Raw genomic sequence first — 19,913 nt, 5'->3', positions numbered from 1 at the left:
GTGTCCCACACTGGAGCCCTCACTTAATTTTGTTTTTGGGCTGGCATCACCATCTCTCTCCAACTCCAGACCATTGGCAGGTGGCATGTGTGTTTGTCCTCCTCCTTCAGAAGGAGTCCACCACCAGCTTGGAGAGGACAATCAGATCATCAGAAGCATCACAGAATGTACTTCTCCACCCAGCTCTCCTCCAACTTTATGTCTCCCCAAAGATGTCTTACATATTCTGCAAACCTGACCACCAGCAGACTGCCTCTGTTTCCCCCTCCTGGCTGGGCTCGAACTGGGAAAACCTCTAGTTGCTAATAATGGCCAAACCCACCAGCTGTGTTCCCACTCTGCCTGCTCGTTTGCTGAAGACCTGAGCCCTGTCCCTGGGGCTTCTACTGTAATCCTTGAGAACTCAGATGGCCACTGCCTTCTTCTCTCTAAGCATTGTGCTCACGCTGGTGTGCCTCACTGTCCAGATGCATCATTTCCCAGGAGGTTCCAGCCCCTCCACCAAATCTCTGAATGTTCTCCAACAAAAGCAGATCCTTAAACTCAAGCTGGAACCTTGGAAAATCTAAACACTTGCAGTCATAGAATCCTGTTTCCATGTATTTATTTTTTAACTTAATGAATTCCCAGAAGCACTTTTCTGATCATGTTTCCCAAACAATCTGTCCTGCTTTTCCCTTACGCCTACTCTTCGAGCTTCTCCTCAATCTTGAGGGACTTACTGGACTCCAAGAATTGTTTTGTTACTCCAAGCTCAACAAGCTGCAACCTAAACTGTGAGGCTGGTGACTGAGTTCTGATTGGCCTGCTTTGGTCTTCCTTATGTATCAGTAGGGTTAATTTCAGTGACTACCCTACAAGTAGTGTGTGGTTAGTGACTAGATTTGGAATTAGAGTGCCTAGGTTTGAATCTGATCTCTACAGTTCAGTTCAGTCGCTCAGTCATGCCCGACTCTTTGTGACCCCATGAATCGCAGCACGCCAGGCCTCCCTGTCCATCACCAACTCCTGGAGTTCACCCAGACTCAGGTCCATCGAGTCAGTGATGCCATCCAGCCACTTCATCCTCTGTCGTCCCCTTCTCCTCCTGCTCCCAATCCCTCCCAGCATCAGAGTCTTTTCCAATGAGTCAACTCTTCGCATGAGGTGGCCAAAGTACTGGAGTTTCAGCTTCAGCATCATTCCCTCCAAAGAAATCCCAGGGCTGATCTCCTTCAGAATGGACTGGTTGGATCTCCTTGCAGTCCAAGGGACTCACAAGAGTCTTCTCCAACACCACAGTTCAAAAGCACCAATTCTTCAGCACTCAGCCTTCTTCACAGTCCAACTCTCACATCCATACATGACCACAGGAAAAACCATAGCCTTGACTAGACAAACCTTTGTTGGCAAAGTAATGTTTCTGCTTTTGAATATGCTATCTAGGTTGGTCATACTTCCAAGGAGCAAGCGTCTTTTAATTTCATGGCTGCAGTCAACATCTGCAGTGATTTTGGAGCCCCTCAAAATAAAGTCTGACACTGTTTCCACTGTTTCCCCATCTATTTCCCATGAAGTGATGGGACCAGATGCCATGATCTTCGTTTTCTGAATGTTGAGTTTTAAGCCAACTTTTTCACTCTCCACTTTCACTTTCCTCAAGAGGCTTTTTAGTTCCTCTTCACTTTCTGCCATAAGGGTGGTGTCATCTGCATATCTGAGGTTATTGATATTTCTCCCGGCAATCTTGATTCCAGCTTGTGTTTCTTCCAGTCCAGTGTTTCTCATGATGTACTCTGCATATAAGTTAAATAAGCAGGGTGACAATATACAGCCTTGATGTACTCCTTTTCCTATTTGGAACCAGTCTGTTGTTCCATGTCCAGTTCTAACTCTTGCTTCCTGACCTGCATACAGATTTCTCAAGAGGCAGGTCAGGTGGTCTGGTATTCCCATCTCTTTCAGAATTTTCCACAGTTTATTGTGATCCACACAGTCAAAGGCTTTGGCATAGTCAATAAAGCAGAAATAGATGTTTTTCTGGAACTCTCTTGCTTTTTCCATGATCCAGCGGATGTTGGCAATTTGATCTCTGGTTCCTCTGCCTTTTCTAAAACCAGCTTGAACATCAGGAAGTTCACGGTTCATATATTGCTGAAGCCTGGCTTGGAGAATTTTGAGCATTACTTTCCTAGCATGTGAGATGAGTGCAATTGTGCGGTAGTTTGAGCATTCTTTGGCATTGCCTTTCTTTGGGATTGGAATGAAAACTGAGCTTTTCCAGTCCTGTGGCCACTGCTGAGTTTTCCAAATTTGCTGGCATATTGAGTGCATCACTTTCACAGCATTGTCTTTCAAGATTTGAAATAGCTCTGGTCTCTACAGTTAACTAGTTTTCTCTAGGTAGCTCACTCTAAGCCTCAGTATTCTCACCTGTAAAATGAGTCAATGATATAATAATAACCTCGTGGGTTATTGTAAATATTCACTGAGACAACATATGCAAAGCATGTTGCACAGTACTGGGTACTTTATAAATATATGTAAATATTGTTATAATTATAAATGTAATTTATAATTATAATTATAAATAAGTGATTGTGATACTGGATATGATTCAAGACTGCTTTCAGAAAATTCTAATCCTTGCATTCTGTATACTGCTAATATTTTTTTTATTACTGTGTTCTTAAATTATGGGGTGATTTAGGAGGAAAAAACATGGCCTCTTTGTAGAGGAGTGAAAACTTACAAATCTAGAGTAAAAAAAAAAGTGGTTTAATTTTTTGAACCTCTTCAATAACTGTTTCCTGTGTGGGTAATGTAATTACCAGTGGAAAAATGAATAAAAGCTAAAACTCTATAAATTACATTTTCACTGGCTTTCTTTGCTTATTTTCTAAGGGGATGATTTTGACTTTTGGAACATTTTTTTGCCACTTTATTTTTTATTCACTAAGACATGACATAGTGGGCATTTTAATATATTCATTCATGTCCAGTTTCAACAAAACTGGGTGGGAATTAGTACCCCATAATTCATGTGCTAGGGTGTCTTATTACAATTATAAAATTTTATTATAAAATGTTTTTTTAATATTTATATTGTTAATTAAATGATGATGAAGCGTCATAAATTCTGAACAGAGAGTTATAGTCCGTTAGTCCCTGCTCAGACTTCTTATCAGCCAATCAGAATATTTGACTTCTCCATCTAACATATTCAGTTGTTTGATGGTAAAGCTTGCTGCTGCTGCTGGTTGCTTTCTGTACCTCTGGAGACTCTGAAAGAAGAAAGATCTCAAAGTAGTTTATAATAACCCTTTTGAGGTTATCACAAGGTGGTCATTTTCTTAGGGGCATTTTTAGAGTGCTTTGTAATCATTTAAAAAACCAAACAAACTCCTTTTGAGCTTTAGTTTCCAAGGTGTTTTCTATACTAGGGGTGGAAATATATGGTAACTATAAAAACATCAGTCACATCCTGATGGAAGGATTTCTGTCCCCCTTCACACACACGTACACGTAGTCACTACAGCTGTTGTGATTGGACGTTAAATGATGATGCAATGACCACCCAGGCATCAGTAAAAGGTAGGGAGCCAAGAAACCCTCAGGAGGAAGATCCAGACTTGCACTTTCCAAAAATGTAGCCAGTAGCCACACATGTGGCTATTAAGTACTTAAATGTCAGTAGTGAGACTGAAGAAACAAATTGAGAAATTTTTTACTTTTAATTATTTAAGATTTAAATTTAAACAGCCAATGAATTTTTAAAAATCAGTTTTTCAGCCATATAGTTAAATTTCTGTTTTTGTTTTTTGGTTGTTGCTTTTTTTTTTTGGCTGCATTGCACAGCTTTCTTAGTTCCTTGACCATGGATTGAACTGGGCCATGGCAGTGAAAACGCTGAGTCCTAGCCACTAGACTGCCAGGGAATTCCCAACACTAGTTATGTTTCAGTTGCTCAGTAGTCATATGTGGCAAATGGCTCTCAGACTGAGCAGTGCAGATATAGAAGAGACCCATCATTCCAGAAAGTTCTATTGGGTAGCAGTGATCTAAACAGCATATTAAAAAGCAGAGACATCATTTTGCCAAAAGGTCCAACAAGTCAAAGCTGTGGTTTTTCCTGTCGTCATGTACAGATGTGAGAGCTGGACCATAAAGGAGGCTGAGCGCCGAAGAACTGATGCTTTCAACTGTGGGGCTGGAGAAGACTCTTGGGAGTCCCTTGGATATCAAGAAGATCAAACCAGTCAAACCTAAAGGAAATCAACCCTAAATATTCATTGGAAGGACTGATGCTGAAGCCGATGCTCTAATACTTTGGCCACCTGTTGTGAAGAGCTGACTCATTGGAAAAGACCCTGATGCTGGGAAACACTGAGGGCAAGAGGAGAAGGGGATGACAGAGGATGAAATGGTTGGACAGTATCACTGACTCAAAAGACATGAGTTTGAGCAAACTCAGGGAGATAGTGAAGGACAGGGAAGCCTGGAGTACTGCAGTTCATGGGGTCGCAAAGAGTCGGACATGACTTAGCGACTGAACAACAATCTTCAGGGTCAAGGGGGATGCTATGAAGATGTAGGAGTCTTTTTTCCTTTTGTTCCACTGCATTATGTGTCCAAGCACTCTCAACACTATAAAAATGCAGAATTCAGAAGGAAGGACAGATGATAGATAATATCAAACTTAAGGAGCCTCGTGGTGGAGAGCATTGTAGCCAACATGCTGGAAGCAGAAGCTGAGGAGTTTTCTATTGCAAGAGGGCTACTACATCTTCCAGGTGCCCAGATGTGCTGATGGTCAGAATGAATTTAGTGAAAGACCACAAAAGTAGTAGAGTTGAAGACAAACGTTGAAAATATTTCAGCAGAGCCAGAGATGTAAGCATTGTCTTCTCCCCCCTACTTTTTTGTGTGGGAAGGACAATCCTGGAACCCAAACATCATCTTATTTACATTTCTTCTTAAACTGTAATGTTCATGTGAATCACCCAGGAATCTTGTTAAAATGCAGATTCTTATTCAGTAGGTCTGCACTGCAGTCCATTCTTCTCCATTTATGACAAGCAACTGGATAATGCAAACGGTCAAGGACTACTTAGGGTTGGAAGGATCCAGAATGTACAGAAAGCATTTGCTCTTCAGACCTTCTGTATAAACACTGTCCTAATTGCTGCTTTAAAAAAGTAGAAGATTGTACCTCTCCAGAAATCAATATGCCTTCAGTTTTAAACTCAGACTCGGGAAGTTTGGGAGTAGCAGGCGCAAGGAGTCTGTTGTTTTTGGTCCATTACTTGGAATCCCAAGACTGGTGTAAATTCATCCCAGTGTTTTTGTTTTTTTAAATAATTGCACAGCACTTTTTATTTTCTTCAATCAGAAAAATAAGTCCCATGTTTCTGGGAGGGAGACCAGGTATCTGCAGGCCCTGCTCTGGGTATCAGGACCCCAGAGGGTCAGGGTCCTCATGACTAAGCAGGGAGGAAGGCTTGGAGCTGGAAACCAGAATGAGGTGGGCGTGTGTGTGTCTGTGGCCTCCATGAACCAGATCAGTACTAGAGGTGACCATCACAGCCGGGTGAGATGGGCACACAAAGCCCTGAGTGGAAGCCTGGCCAGGGCATGCCTGCTGGCCCACGCTGCCCTTCCACCTGTGCCAGGACTCCAGGGGTAAGGGGTTAGGGACCCTTGAGTGCAGGTGTGGGTCCATTCCAATGTTTTCATAGAAAATTATGGTATACTTCAAATTTGAGGACCATTGACCTGCAAAAATTCAAATATCTTACATAAATGAAAAGAAAGTTACATGTTTCATTTTAGTATTGTGATTATTTTTCTAATACTAAGCCTTTGAACAAAAGGCAGTTTCTATCTGATACTATAATTCAGAGATAGTTGAAAAAGAAATTGATTTTAAGTAGAGACCAGCTATTGATCAGAAATGGGAATGGGAAACAAACATTTCTCAAATAAGGAAAAGTTCAGAATTAGAAGGCAGAAGAATTGTTGTTTGGAAAAACGCAATCAGGAATTTTCACAATATTTAGATGCACTATAGGATTCCCCTACTTTGAAAGATGGAGAGGCTGGGAGTAGCTAAGGAGCAGAGGACTCAGAAGGAATGAGGTCTGTCTCTGTTCCTTGATTAAGTCTCGCATGACAAGCAGGATTGGCTGAGCAAGTGCAGCTGCATGAAAGGACTGTTGGGCTGCCTGGAGGCTAAGGCATCAGTGTGAGTATACCAGGAAGATTTAGACCCCAAACTAAAGATAAAGTTCCATTACTTCTACTCATATTAAGGCAGGAGGTAGATGGACCCCCAGACTGAGCAGCTGTAGTTCATTCCGTATGGACAGATACTCCATAATAGCAATTGGAGAAGCTACTGCTGCTAAGTCGCATCAGTCGTGTCCGACTCTGTGTGACCCCATAGACAGCAGCCCACCAGGCTTCTCCATCCCTGGGATTCTCTAGGCAAGAACACTGGAGTGAGTTGCCATTTCCTTCTCCAATGCATGAAAGTGAAAAGTGAAAGTGAAGTCGCTCAGTCATGTCCAACTCTTAGTGACCCCATGGACTGCAGCTTACCAGGCTCCTCCATCCATGGGATTTTCCAGGCAAGAGTACTGGAATGTGTTGCCATTGGCTTCTCCGGAGAAGCTGAACCCTGCCCAGATAAAAGATAGAGACCACGCATTTCTCATTCTCAAAGTCAAGGAGACCTTCCCGACTATACAGTTCCTTGAAGGTCAAAAAGGGAGAGGGTACCACCAGAGTAGATGGTGTCAACCTGCCTGTAGGTTTCTTCACTGGAATTCCATCTTGGCTAAGAGACGCACGCACACCTGGGGGGATCCTGAGATATTCCAAATACAGACTCAGGACCAATCAAAGCAAAATGACTGGCCAGAGGAAATCTGGAAGAAACGCCCCATATAAGTGATTTCAACTATCAATACCATAAGGGCACACATACATCCCCCCCGCCTTGATCTCCCTCCCACCCCATGCCACCCCTCTGGATTGTCACAGAGCACTGGTCTGAGCTGTACTGGGTCTCTGCTGCTGTGTGCAGGCTTTCTCTGGTTGCAGCAAGTGGGGGCTGCTCTCTAGTTTCTAGGCATGCGCTTCTCATTGCAGAGGTTTCACTTGCTGCGGAGCACAGGTTCTAGGGCACGTAGGCTCAGTAGTTGGGGCACACAGGCTTAGTTGTTCTGCGGTATGTGGGATCTTCCCGGATCAGGGATGGAACCTGTGTCCTTCATTGGCAGGTGGATTCTTTACTGCTGAGTCACCAGGGAAGCCCTCATTATACTGATCTTTTAAAAATTCTTTATAGGTGGCAAATTAGCTCCACCTTTGCAAATCTATTTCATCCTCATTTTCTCTCCGCCTTTCTCAGCATCTTCTTTTGTACTTTTAGGTCTCAATTTCTGTGTTATTTCTTCCAAAAGCTTTTCTTTGACTTCACAGACTAAACTAGGGTCTCCTGCCTCATGCTCTTGCCACATGGTTGTCCCAAGTGATATTTTTATCACCCTTTTTGTAACTATCTGACTCCCTTACAAGACTAAACTTTGAGCAGGAATCAAGTCCACCATTATTATTGTTGTGTGTTCTACGTACAGTATGTACTGTGCCAAGGCCATAATAGGCACTCAACACATACGTGTTGAATGAATGAAGGGATCATTATTTGTTTTGAGGTTGGTTTTATCAAAAGTATTATAAGCACTTTGAAAGCAAAGAGGGGATATTTTCACTTCTGTATCTCTTACCAGGCAGAGTAAGTGTACATAGTAGATGCTTGATAAATATCTATTGAATAAAAATAGTCTACAACCATTTGGTTTTAGTGTCAAATAGTTTATGGCTTTAACAATAGGCAAAGTACTGTTTGACTGTGACATTGAGTTCTAAGATTCTTATAAAAACTCTTTGCAAAATAAAAGATTTTCAAAATAGGGTCAAACTACTTTTATGAAACAGATTGGAAATATTTCCAGGATGCCAGACTATGAGCAGAAAAGTGCCAGACGTTCCCCAGGCCCCTGGGCAAGTGTTTGCACACCTCAAGGACAACCCTACTTTTCTTCAAAATACAGCTACTGAATTAAAATCATGCAGCAATTAGCAGATGAAAACCATGCTTTATTAAAAGAAAGGAAGTGAAAGGTGAAGCAGGCTGGCCAGTGCTTTATGAAGGCTTACTGCTTCCCTATTGTGTTTTTAAAATGTTACATTTCAAGGGACAGTTTTTTTCAATTTGGTTTCATTTTCTGAGGCAACACTGCAAATAAAAATCACTCAGAGGACCCAGATTCTTGCCAACTCTTGCTGATGCTACAGAGCCATGCTTGAGTGTCTGAGTTCAACTGTTGTGAAAGATTGTTGTGAAAAAGAGATCAGGCAGAGTTGAGCTGCACCATGAGCAAAAGCTGTTCTGTTTTCACAGTGGGGGATCACTGCACACGCAGCAAGTGGGAAGAAATGAGAATACCTGCCGTGGAGATTTGAGAGGGAGAAATTGATTGTACACATTTAAATAGATGGGGCTAAGAGTTTTTCCTGACAGTAAAATTCCAGAATTCTAAGAAGGGAAATTTAAGAACAAATGCTTTGAGGTGGACACTGAGGAGTGTGAACTCTCTTTTATCCTCCTAAATCCTTCCTGGATGCAAGCCAGAAAACTTCTCAAGTCACTGGCATAGCTGTAAGTCTGTGGGCAGAGTGTGCTGAATCCTTGCTGAGTCCCATGCAGGCTTGGGAACCCTGCTTGCTGTTTGCTGCAGGGATGTCTCTTGCAGAGGGAACTCATCTGGAAGGCTATGGAATCTTGGCTCTGGCTCAACTCATTTACCGGTCAGAAAAGGTGATGGAAAACGTGCTTTGGGAAAACACAGATGGGTATGTGAACCAGCAACCTTGCGCTTAACCCTTGATAGCCTGAGGGACTGGATCTCACAATGTGGTCCTGGAACTAGAAGCATCAGCACCAGCATAGGGACTTGTGACAATGCCCATTCTGAGGCTGGGGTCTACTGTAGACCAACTAAATCAGAAACTCTGGAGGTAGGGCTCAGAAATATGTGTTTTAAGAAGCCCTGCAGGTAGTTCTGGCTACATCAAAACCTGACAGCTCCTTGCCTAAGATGCTCAGAGAACATGGAAAGTTTGTGTACCAAAAAGAATATAGTGACAATGACTCAGAATCAATGTATTACACATGCTAATAAAAGTAGGGAAAGACCAGACTGTCACAAGTATCTTGAGGTGTGGCAATTTCAACATCATTATCAGTACCAGTTAGTGTTAGGGAAGATCAATGTAGTAATTAGCTATTGCCATGAAACTGTTGTGCAGCAAACAAGCACAGCAACTCGCGGGTATGCGACGGTAGACCTGTCCTTCCTCCTGCATCTGCAGGGCTCCGTTGATCTCAGCTGGGCTCTCTTTTGTGTCTGAGGGCTTGTCAGATCTAGTTTGGGTTGTTTGGGGTGACTTGGCTTTGCTCTACATGTCCCTCATCCTTCTCCTGAGATTCCCAGGTAACACAGGCATGCCCTTTGTCCTGGCAATGGCGGAAGTGGGAAACATGCAGACACACGCAGGTTTCTTGAGGTCTAGGCTTAGTACTGGCACACTTGTCATTTCATCTCATTCTGTTGGCCAAAGCAAGCCACACGTCCAAGACCAGATTCAAGAGATGAAAAAACAGATTTGTCTTTTAAATAAGAGGGACTGTCACAGGGCAAAGGCCTAGATACGAGGAGGCGAGGAGGCGTGAAGGACTGAGGCTATTCATGTGATCAACCACAATCGACTGTAAATAAGCTTCTCTTGGAGCTCATTAGTAGCACTTGTGTAAACAAATCCCAAATTTGAATTTGACCTAGAAAAAAATGTATCTTTCCTTTTTGAAAAAAATGTATTTTTTCCAAAAGAGTACTGATTTTACTGACTTCAGTTGATTAACTGTGTGATTCTCAGTGAAGACATGGTAAGTCAGAGTAACTATGTGAAGAATTAGAGAAGTAATAGAAGGAAAGTCATTGTATTTTAAAACTCTAAATATGTTGATCATGTGTAAGTCATTTTTTTCACAATGGATATCAAACCCAGTCCTTAAAGAAAAATTTTCTTATCTACCCTGGACTCTTATTCTTCAGTAAACTCCTGGCATTCTATATTTAAAAGGAGTCATCTTATGTACACCTCTGTCTCAAACAGACTGTAAACTAGAGTCCACCACAGCTTTTTGGGCTGGCTTAATGATTGTGTTCATACTGTATTTCTAATTAGCTGCTGACTCGGAGGTGTAGGGGGTAAGTGAGCTTGCCCACAGCTGCCAGGTGTGATCATTCATGGGCAGAGATTCAAAGAAGGGAGAAATCAGCATTGTGGGAAATGTGCTGCAAACACCCAGAGGCAGGGAGATTCTTGCCTTTTTCCCTGCCAGGATCTTCGAAGTGTGGACTCAGTAGAAGAAGTAGCAGGTAGCTATGATCTAAACTGTCTTTAACGTCTGAAAATGAGCATTTCCCCATGTTGGTGGCCAAGCCTCATTTTTTTTTTTTTTGCATGTAACAAAACAAAATGACTTTTTACTCACTGCCCTGAGTCTTAAAGTTGTTTATGAACTGAAAGAAACCTCAGACCATTTTTGAAAATACTATTTTTTCTGGTGAAAAGACAATCCCTAAAGCAATGACAGAACTTACTAGAAGTCACCTGATTGGTTAAGAAAGGCCAACCAGTCAGAAAGAGAAAAAGAAATATCATATATTAATATACATATGTGGAATCTGGGGAAATGGTATAGATGATCTTATTTGCAAAGCAGAAATAGAGACACAGATGAAAAGAACAAATGTATGGATACCAAGGGGCAAAAGGAGGAGTGGTATAAATTGGGAGATTGGGATTGTCATATATACACTGCTATGTATAAAATAGATAACTAATGAGAACCTGGGGCTTCCCAGGCTGTTCAGCAATACAGAATTCACCCACAGTGCAGGAGCCACAGGAGATGAGGGTTCAATCCCTGGGTTGGGACAATCCCCTGGAGGAGGACATGGTAACCCACTCCAGTTTTCTTGCATGGAGAATCCCATGGATAGAGGAGCCTGGTGGGCGACAGTTCATAGGGTCACAAAGAATCAGACATGACTGAAGGGACTGCTGCGCTTAGTCGCTCAGTCATGTCCTACTCTTTGCTACCCCATGGACTGTAGCCCACCAGGCTCCTCTATCCATGGGATTCTCCAGGCAAGAATACTGGAGTGGGTTACCATGCCCTCCTCCAGGGGATCTTCCCAATCCAGGGATTGAACCCAGGTCTCCTACATTGCAGGTGGATTCTTTACCATTCTAGCCACCAGAGAAGCCCACTGTATAGCACAGGGAACTCCATGCTCTGTGGTGACCTAAATAGGAAGGAAATCAAAAAAAGAGGGGACATATGCATTTGTACGGCTAATTCACTTTGTTTTACAGCAAAAAATGACACAGCAGTGTAAAGCAACTATACTCCAATAAAAAAAAGAAAGGCCAACCAGAGAAGCTAGCTTGGTCATTATACTACACTTTTCCTTTTGGAGGGGAGTATTCATGGTTTGATGAATTAAGCACAAAATAGGTCCTGGACATTAACGGAATTCAATTTTCCTATTTATGAACTGGAGATAAATATGCTTGTTATGTGCATAGAATGTTTGAGTCAGGAACAATTTCTTTTCTTTTAAAAATTAGTAACTATCATTAAGCGATTTGGAAAAAAGCACCACTGGCTAATCATAAACCAGTTCACTTGGTCAACAGTGAGCTCCAGGACTGAGATGAGATATGCTAGGCATAAAATGAGTGGTGGAGTTCAATGTCTTTTCCAACAACTAGAGTTATTTGCTTAAGATGTTTATTTTAAAAAAGACCTTTGAGGTATAATATGAGCAGGGAGTGGGGCATGAGGACTGCTCTAACACCTGCCAATAAGTACTCTCAGGGCACCCCTCCTGGCCCCCTTGAATGAGGGGCTGCCAGAAGCAATGTCTAAAATTTGCTTGGAATTCATTTCTTCCCTTTCTTTTTTTTATGATGCTAAAGCAGGGGATAAAAAGATAAACGATTGCAAAGCCTGGCACGTGAATGCTTCCCCACTGCGTGCCGCTTTTGTGGGGAGCAAGTAGCAGCCGCCAACCGCTGTTTTATTAATAATGAGGTATTCACATAAATTCCATGCAAAATTGATTTTTGACTGTTATATAAGAATCAAATACCAGGCTTTAAAAAGTAATTGAGAAATCTATTTGTAATTTACTTTGCCTATAAGAACCCGCTGTCCTGCCATAAACAATTTTACAGTATTTTCCCCCCTGTTAAACAGCTATTTTTACACATCTGTTTGGCCTCTCTTGGATGACATGCAGTCAGGAGGTGTAATGAATACAGGTTTGAAACAACATGTGGCCACAATTTCTTTCAATTTCATCTTCAAGGGGATCTCTTGCAAATTGTGATATCATTTTCATCACAGTACAGGTGAAGTATGTTAATGGCTAATTATCTGACCCTGGATATTGACTGATGAATCATAAAAACACTTTGTGACAATAAGAAAGCATGATGAACTGGCTAAGCACTGCCAAAAAGAAAAAAACAAAACACCACACCCTGGAAACCAAAAAATAAAAAACAAAACCTCTCAAACACCCAAAACTAACAAACTGAAACATTCTGTTTCTCAAATGCCTTAAGGAGCCATGGTCCAATGAAAGTCTCCTGTAACGAAGATTTTTATTTGGTAATCTATTTAAGCAGTTTTGTATATATTTAAACATACAAGTAGTTTTGTATATATTAAAGTCAGCCAAAATTATTTAAGATGTAGCTTATTTATTTCTAATTTTTATTCAGATGGAGATTAGAGGGACAAAAAAATTAAAAACAGCTTCAAAAAGTCAATCTTTTACATATATTGTATAACTTTTATGTATATTTCTTTGGTATTATTTTGCAGAAGTCTACATACTTAGTTCTAATGCTAACTTTTGTTTTCTTTTTTTTTTTAGGGATTGTGAAGCCCTAGTATTTAAAAGAACTATTTGCCTCAGTTTTATTGAGGTATACATTACCTAGGATAAAATTCTAAGTGTACAGTTTAATAAATTCAGGTAATTGTATGTGGTTGTCTAACCATTTCCATGATCAGGACAGAACATTTCCATCACCCTAAAAAGTGCCCCTCTTCAATCAATCCACTCCCCCAGCTCCTGCCGTCAAGGCAACTGCTGATTTACAGTCACTACAGTTTTGCCTTCTCTTGGATTTCATATAATTGAACCATAGTATTCAGTCCTTTGTGTGTAACTTTTTTTCTCTTAATGTTTTTGACATTCATCTATATTGTTGAGTGTATTAATACATATAAATACAGTATATTTGTTTCTGTGTTGAGTAGTATCCCGTGGTATGTATGTACCAAATTTGTTTTTCCATTCACTAATCAGTACTTGGGTTGTTTCCAGCTTTTGACTATTATAAATAATACTACTATAAACATTCATGTATAAGTGTTTGCGTAGACATATTTTTATTTCTTTGGGGTAAATATCTAGGAGTGAGAGTTCTGTGTCATATGGGGCTTCCCAGTGGTATGTTAAATTTATAATATTGGTAAACTGATGAACAGCGCTGGTGGTACAGAACCTGCCTGCAAATGCAGGAGACATAAGAGACTGGGTTCGATCCCTGGGTCGGGAAGATCCTCTGGAGGATGGCATGGGAACCCACTCCAGTATTCTTGCCTGGAGAATTCCAGGGACAGAGACGTCTGGTGGGCGGCAGTCCACACGGTCGCAAAGAGCCGGACACCACTGAAGTGACTTAGCATGCGTGCACCACTGAAGTGACTTAGCCTGCATGCACATGTGATAAATAGTTCGTGTAGTTTTAATTGGAATTTTTCTCATAATTTGTGATATTGGACATCTTTTCATATACTAATTGGCATTTATATATCTTCTTTTGTGAAGTGTTCAAATCTTTTCCCTATTTTTATTGTGTTGTTTCCTTCTTATTGGGGCTTCCTTGGTGGTTCAGACAGTAAAGAATCCACCTGCAAGGCAGGAGACCCAGGTTCAATCCCTGGGTCGGAAAGATCCCTGGAGAAGGGAATGGCTACCAACTCCAGAATTCTTGCCCGGAGAATTCCATGGACAGAGGAGCCTGAAGGGCTCCATGGGGTCACAAAGAGTCGGACACGACTGAGAGACTAAGCACACCCTCTTACTGAGTTGTATAACTTTGTTATATATTCCAGATACATTTGTTAGATATATGTTTTGCATATCACAGTTTTTTGCTTGCCTCCCCTCCCGCACCTGTAGTTTTATTGAGGTATAATTGACATACAGCAGTCTGTAAGTTTAAGATGTACAACATAATGACTTGATTTATATATATTGTACTGTGAAATCATAACTGTCTTTTTAGCTCTTTTTTTTTTAAGAAAAAAAGCTTTTAATTTTGGAAAAGTTAATGAATATTTTCTTTCATGATTTGTGCCTTTATGCCTTTTCTAACTGGATATCACAAACATTTTCTCCTGTAGGTCTTGTGTTTAAATCTATGATCTATTTTGAGTTCGTTTTGTATGTGATATAAGATATGGGTAGAGGCTAAAATTTTTCTGTTACAGATACCCAGTTGTTTTAGCTGGATATCCCATTTGCTGATTTTTTCATTTAATTCTCTTGGCATCTTTGTCAGAAAACCAGTTGACCATGTACGTTTGGTTCTGTTTCTGGATTCCATTCTGTTCAAGCAATCTGCAAGTCTATCCTCGCTCTAACTCTCTTTCTCTTGATTTTAGTAGCTTTCTTATAAGTCTCAGAATCAAGTAGGGTAAATCCTCCAACCTTATTATTCTTTTTCAAAATGGTTTTGGCTAGTCCAGGTCTTTTGCGTTTTCAAACAAATTTTAGTGTCTGCTTGTCAGTTTCTTCAAAGGTGACTTGGGATTTTAATTAGGGTTAAATTTAATGTTTAGATCAATTTGGGAGAATTCATTCTGAAATATTAAGTACACTTTAAACTATTACTAAAATTGTAACAAGTACAACATGCACACTAAAATGTCACATGTAACAGTTTTTAACATCCTGGCAAAAATGAATGTCAGTTTCTGCAACCAGCTTAGCAACTTTTTTTTGAAGACATAATAAGCTCTTTCTGTCATATCTGTTTAGTCAAGATATGACTTGAGATCACAAACCACTACTGAGACTATTAAAACTATTATTAAAAGACATTTGTACCTACTGAACCATGATTTTCTCCATTCTATGCACTCTAAATAAAATATAGCTTGAAGTAAGAGGCCTAGCTAGAATGCCCATTGCAGCTGTGTTTATCAAGGCAGTTTCATTATTTCATTAATTGACTTTATAATAAATATATTATCAGCATATTTAGAAATTAGAATGTTCACAGATTTATACTAATATAATCTTCCTCAAAATGTTTCATACAGTTTAACTGCAGGCAAGATTTCGATTGAAATTCTAATAGAGAGTTAGAATAGAGGTACTGCATTTTATCAGAAAGAAAAGAGATTTGAAACAACAGAGACCTGAATTTAAACAACAGTTCTATCCCCAAGCAGCTGGAGCAATTTATTCATATTTATGAGCCCAATTTGTCCTTCTGTAAAAAGGGGATAATAATGCCTAACTCACAGGTGTGATGCAATGAAATATTATATGTGAAACACCTATAGATGATGTATATAAGGGAATGGTGTTAATAAGAGTGGGAGCAAAATGTAGGTCTTGGAATCTGTTGAAAATTTTGGGGGGGCCTGATGGATGTTGAAATGGATTGAAAGGCCAAACTAGGCAGTTTGCTCTCTGAATGGTTTACACCTGGTAGTGTGTTCTTCTTTGCCTCCAGGTCCCTAGTAGCAACTTACCCACTCAAAGCTCAGCATGAAGACCATCACATCACTCAGCAGTGTTCCAAGGGGAAGTCTGGGACTGGATGAGTAGTGCTAAGTTTAAGTGACCCTCCACAATCTGTTTGGAAACCCTCATTCCTTAAAAACTTTCCATAAGTGCTAGTAAGTGTTCTTCATGTATTGGTCTTCAGTATACTCATGTTTTTTTTCACTAGTTCCATTGACTCTCCCTTTACTCCTGTTTCACCCTTTCCTTTACTCATACTCAGCACAGGCATGTCAGTGAATAGTCATCCTGGGACCACTGTAAGCAACTACAAGCCATCGATACTTGGCCTCAGCTGCTCATTCTTCACTGTCCTAATGCCATCGGAGGTGGAGTGGTGCCGTGAGACGGTGTGATGACCACAGACTGGGAGACAAGAGCCTCAGGGTCCATCACTTGACAATATGAACTTGGCCACTTTCCAGATCTCAGTTTCTTCCTTGATAAAATGCCTGACTTATTCAAGGGCCTGTCGTGGGGACCTGTATGAGAAATTGCTTGGAGAATTGCTTTGTCAACTGTAGAGGGCTATATAAACCTCTGAGGCTGTTGTCATGCGATGCTACTGTCAGCTTGCTCTATTTCCTCCTGCCACCAGAGCCACAGGAAGTTTCGTCCTATCTAAATTCCTCGACTTGAATGAAACAGAGCGGTAGTAGGTGAAGGTGGACCGGAGTGGAGTGGTGGTGGAGACCGTGGTGGCTACACACGCAGACAGGGAACCGGAGTCATAGGCGCCTGGAACTGCATAGGAGCACACAGGTCATCTCTTTCAGGAGAAATATTTTCTCCATTTATGTATGGAGAAAATAAGCACAGGCTCAAGAGCCCCAGGCTTAGTGGGGGGCTGGGGGGATTAGGCTTCACATTGGCATCTTACCTGAGTATCAGAGATGTGTGTATTTTGTAGTTTATGACTGAAGGAATCTAGACTGAAAGATTTGCAAGTGAGTTGAAGGACAGACAATTCTGGAAACAACTGAAATATTCTTGGTATCTGGTAAATAAACAGAAAACAAACAAGAAATGATTCCAACAAAAGGTGAAAAACTCTTATTTCTAATCTTTTAACAAATAAAGTAAAAAAGTTTTGGATGAGCTAGATGAGCTGAATTTTACTGATTTGTTTTTGGTTACTGGTCATTTTATTCAGTCATTTTACTGGTTTACTGAATTTTACTGATTTACTTGCTATTTGTTTTAGTTGGTTAAATTGCCAAGTGGCTGTGTCCAGAAATCTAATATATAAGTGATAAATGAATTTTTTAAATGTGGTATATCCATATAATGCAGTATTATTTAGCCATAAAAAGGAATGAAGAGCTGACACATGCTGCAATGTGAATGACTCTTAAAAACATTGTGCTAACTGAAGGAAGTCAGATATAGAAGGCCACGTATTCTATGCTTCTGTATATAGGAAATGTTCAGAATAGGCAAATAGTAACATAGGAACAGAAAAGAGATTAGTGATTTCCAGGGCCTTGTGGGAGAACGGAATAGGGAGTGAATGCTAATGGACATGCGTTTTTTTTTTGTTGTTTTTTTTGGAGGGAGGGAACGTTGAAAATATTTTGAAATTAAATGGTGGTGATAGTTTCACAACCTTGTTAATATACTACAAAATCACTGAATTGTTCACTTCAAAAGGGTGAGTTTATGGTATGTTAATCTCAACAGCAACAACAACAAAATATATGTATATTTTAAAAATCTATCATGAGAAACATTCTCAAGCATTAGGAACAGAATTTTCTTGTCTCTCATCTATACCATGGGTGATGGTAGCGATAGTTTAATTGAAAGGAACAATAATCTTGGCAAGCAGTATGATATTGGGGAAGGCATTGCACTTCTCTTAGCCTCGGTTGCCTAATATATAAAATGAAGATAGTAAGTCCTGCCCTACCTATGTCACCAAGTAAACATGAAATAACACTAACAGCATGCATTTACAAACTCTCATTATTTACTAGGCACTATGAGCTCGATAAAGGACAGAAATGGTATGGTCTGTTAGGTATGTTAGGTCCATACCAACAGAAGCAGAAGTATTAAGAAGAGATGGCAAGAATACACAGAACGACTGTACAAAAAGGATCTTCACGACCCAGATAATCACGATGGTGTGATCACTGACCTAGAGCCAGACATCCTGGAATGTGAAGTCAAGTGGGCCTTAGAAAGCATCACTATGAACAAAGCTAGTGGAGGTGATGGAATTCCAGTTGAGCTATTCCAAATCTTGAAAGATGATGCTGTGAAAGTGCTGCACTCAATATGCCAGCAAATTTGGAAAACTCAGCAGTGGCCACAGGACTGGAAAAGCTCAGTTTTCATTCCAGTCCCAAAGAAAGGCAATGCCAAAGAATGCTCAAACTACTGCACAATTGCACTCATCTCACACACTAGTAAAGTAATGCTCAAAATTCTCCAAGCCAGGCTTCAGCAATATGTGAACCGTGAACTTCCTGATGTTCAAGCTGGTTTTAGAAAAGGCAGAGGAACCAGAGATCAAATTGCCAACATCCGCTGGATCATAGAAAAAGCAAGAGAGTTCCAGAAAAACATCTATTTCTGCTTTATTGACTATGCCAAAGCCTTTGACTGTGTGGATCACAATAAACTGTGGAAAATTCTGAAAGAGATGGAAATACCAGACCACCTGACCTGCCTCTTGAGAAACCTATATGCAGGTCAGGAAGCAAGAGTTAGAACTGGACATGGAACAAAAGACTGGTTCCAAATAGGAAAAGGAGTTCGTCAAGGCTGTATATTGTCACCCTGCTTATCTAACTTATCTGCAGAGTACATCATGAGAAACGCTGGACTGGAAGAAACACAAGCTGGAATCAAGATTGCCGGGCGAAATATCAATAACCTCAGATATGCAGATGACACCACCCTTATGGCAGAAAGTGAAGAGGAACTAAAAAGCCTCTTGAGGAAAGTGAAAGTGGAGAGTGAAAAGTTGGCTTAAAGCTCAACATTCAGAAAACGAAGATCATGGCATCCAGTCCCACCACTTCATGGGAAATAGATGGGGAAACAGTGGAAACAGTGTCAGACTTTATTTTTCTGGGCTCCAAAATCACTGCAGATGGTGATTGCAGCCATGAAATTAAAAGACGCTTACTCCTTGGAAGCAAAGTTATGACCAACCTAGATAGCATATTCAAAAGCAGAGACATTACTTTGCCAACAAAGGTTCGTCTAGTCAAGGCTATGGTTTTTCCTGTGGTCATGTATGGATGTGAGAATTGGACTGTGAAGAAGGCTCAGCGCCAAAGAATTGATGCTTTTGAACTGTGGTGTTGGAGAAGACTCTTGAGAGTCCCTTGGACTGCAAGGAGATCCAACCAGAGATCAGCCCTGGGATTTCTTTGGAAGGAATGATGCTAAAGCTTGAAACTCCAGTACTTCAGCCACCTCATGTAAAGAGTTGACTCATTGGAAAAGACTCTGATGCTGGGAGGGATTGGGGGCAGGAGGAGAAGGGGACGACAGAGGATGAGATGGCTGGATGGCATCACTGACTCGATGGACGTGAGTCTGGGTGAACTCCGGGAGTTGGTGATGGACAGGGAGGCCTGTCGTGCTGCGATTCATGGGGTTGCAAAGAGTCGGACACAACTGAGTGACTGATCTGCTCTGATCGGGTCTGATTGCTAGTATTCTATATGAATGATTGCAATTTTCTTAGGAAATATGAAGTATTCTTATCCTGATTTTACAGGTTAAGAAAATAAAATAATTTGCTTATAATTGATATGCAAATGAAAAGTATAAATATATTGTCAATACTTAATTTCACAAAATCACTAAAAATAATGCTTAATTTTTCGGTTTATTAAAGAGAGTTGTCCATTGAGAAACTCAGAAAATATGAAAAGCTATAGGGAAGAAACTTAAAACCAACTC

General features: G+C 40.6%; 1 protein-coding gene across 9 annotated transcripts in view; it reads left to right on the top strand.

Moving 5' to 3' along the window:
* Positions 1-19,913, top strand: part of LOC147378618 (uncharacterized) — a 210,410-nt gene that overhangs the window by 140,902 nt on the left and 49,595 nt on the right. The window contains exon 2 of one of the 9 annotated variants that reach the window (XR_015152961.1): positions 13,062-13,163. The exons of the other annotated variants lie outside the window; for them this stretch is intronic. The gene's annotated coding sequence lies outside the window, so the exon portion shown is untranslated. The remainder of the gene's footprint in view (positions 1-13,061; positions 13,164-19,913) is intronic. 9 annotated transcript variants of the gene reach the window in all.

The sequence above is a fragment of the Bos grunniens genome, chromosome 2 (genome assembly GCF_055505025.1).
Source record: "Bos grunniens cultivar Pamir isolate PY7600 chromosome 2, Bosgru_T2T1.0, whole genome shotgun sequence".
NCBI classification, from domain to species: Eukaryota; Metazoa; Chordata; class Mammalia; order Artiodactyla; family Bovidae; genus Bos; species Bos grunniens.
Note: the sequence above shows the minus strand (reverse complement) of the source record. Positions and strands in the feature narration are given on the sequence as shown.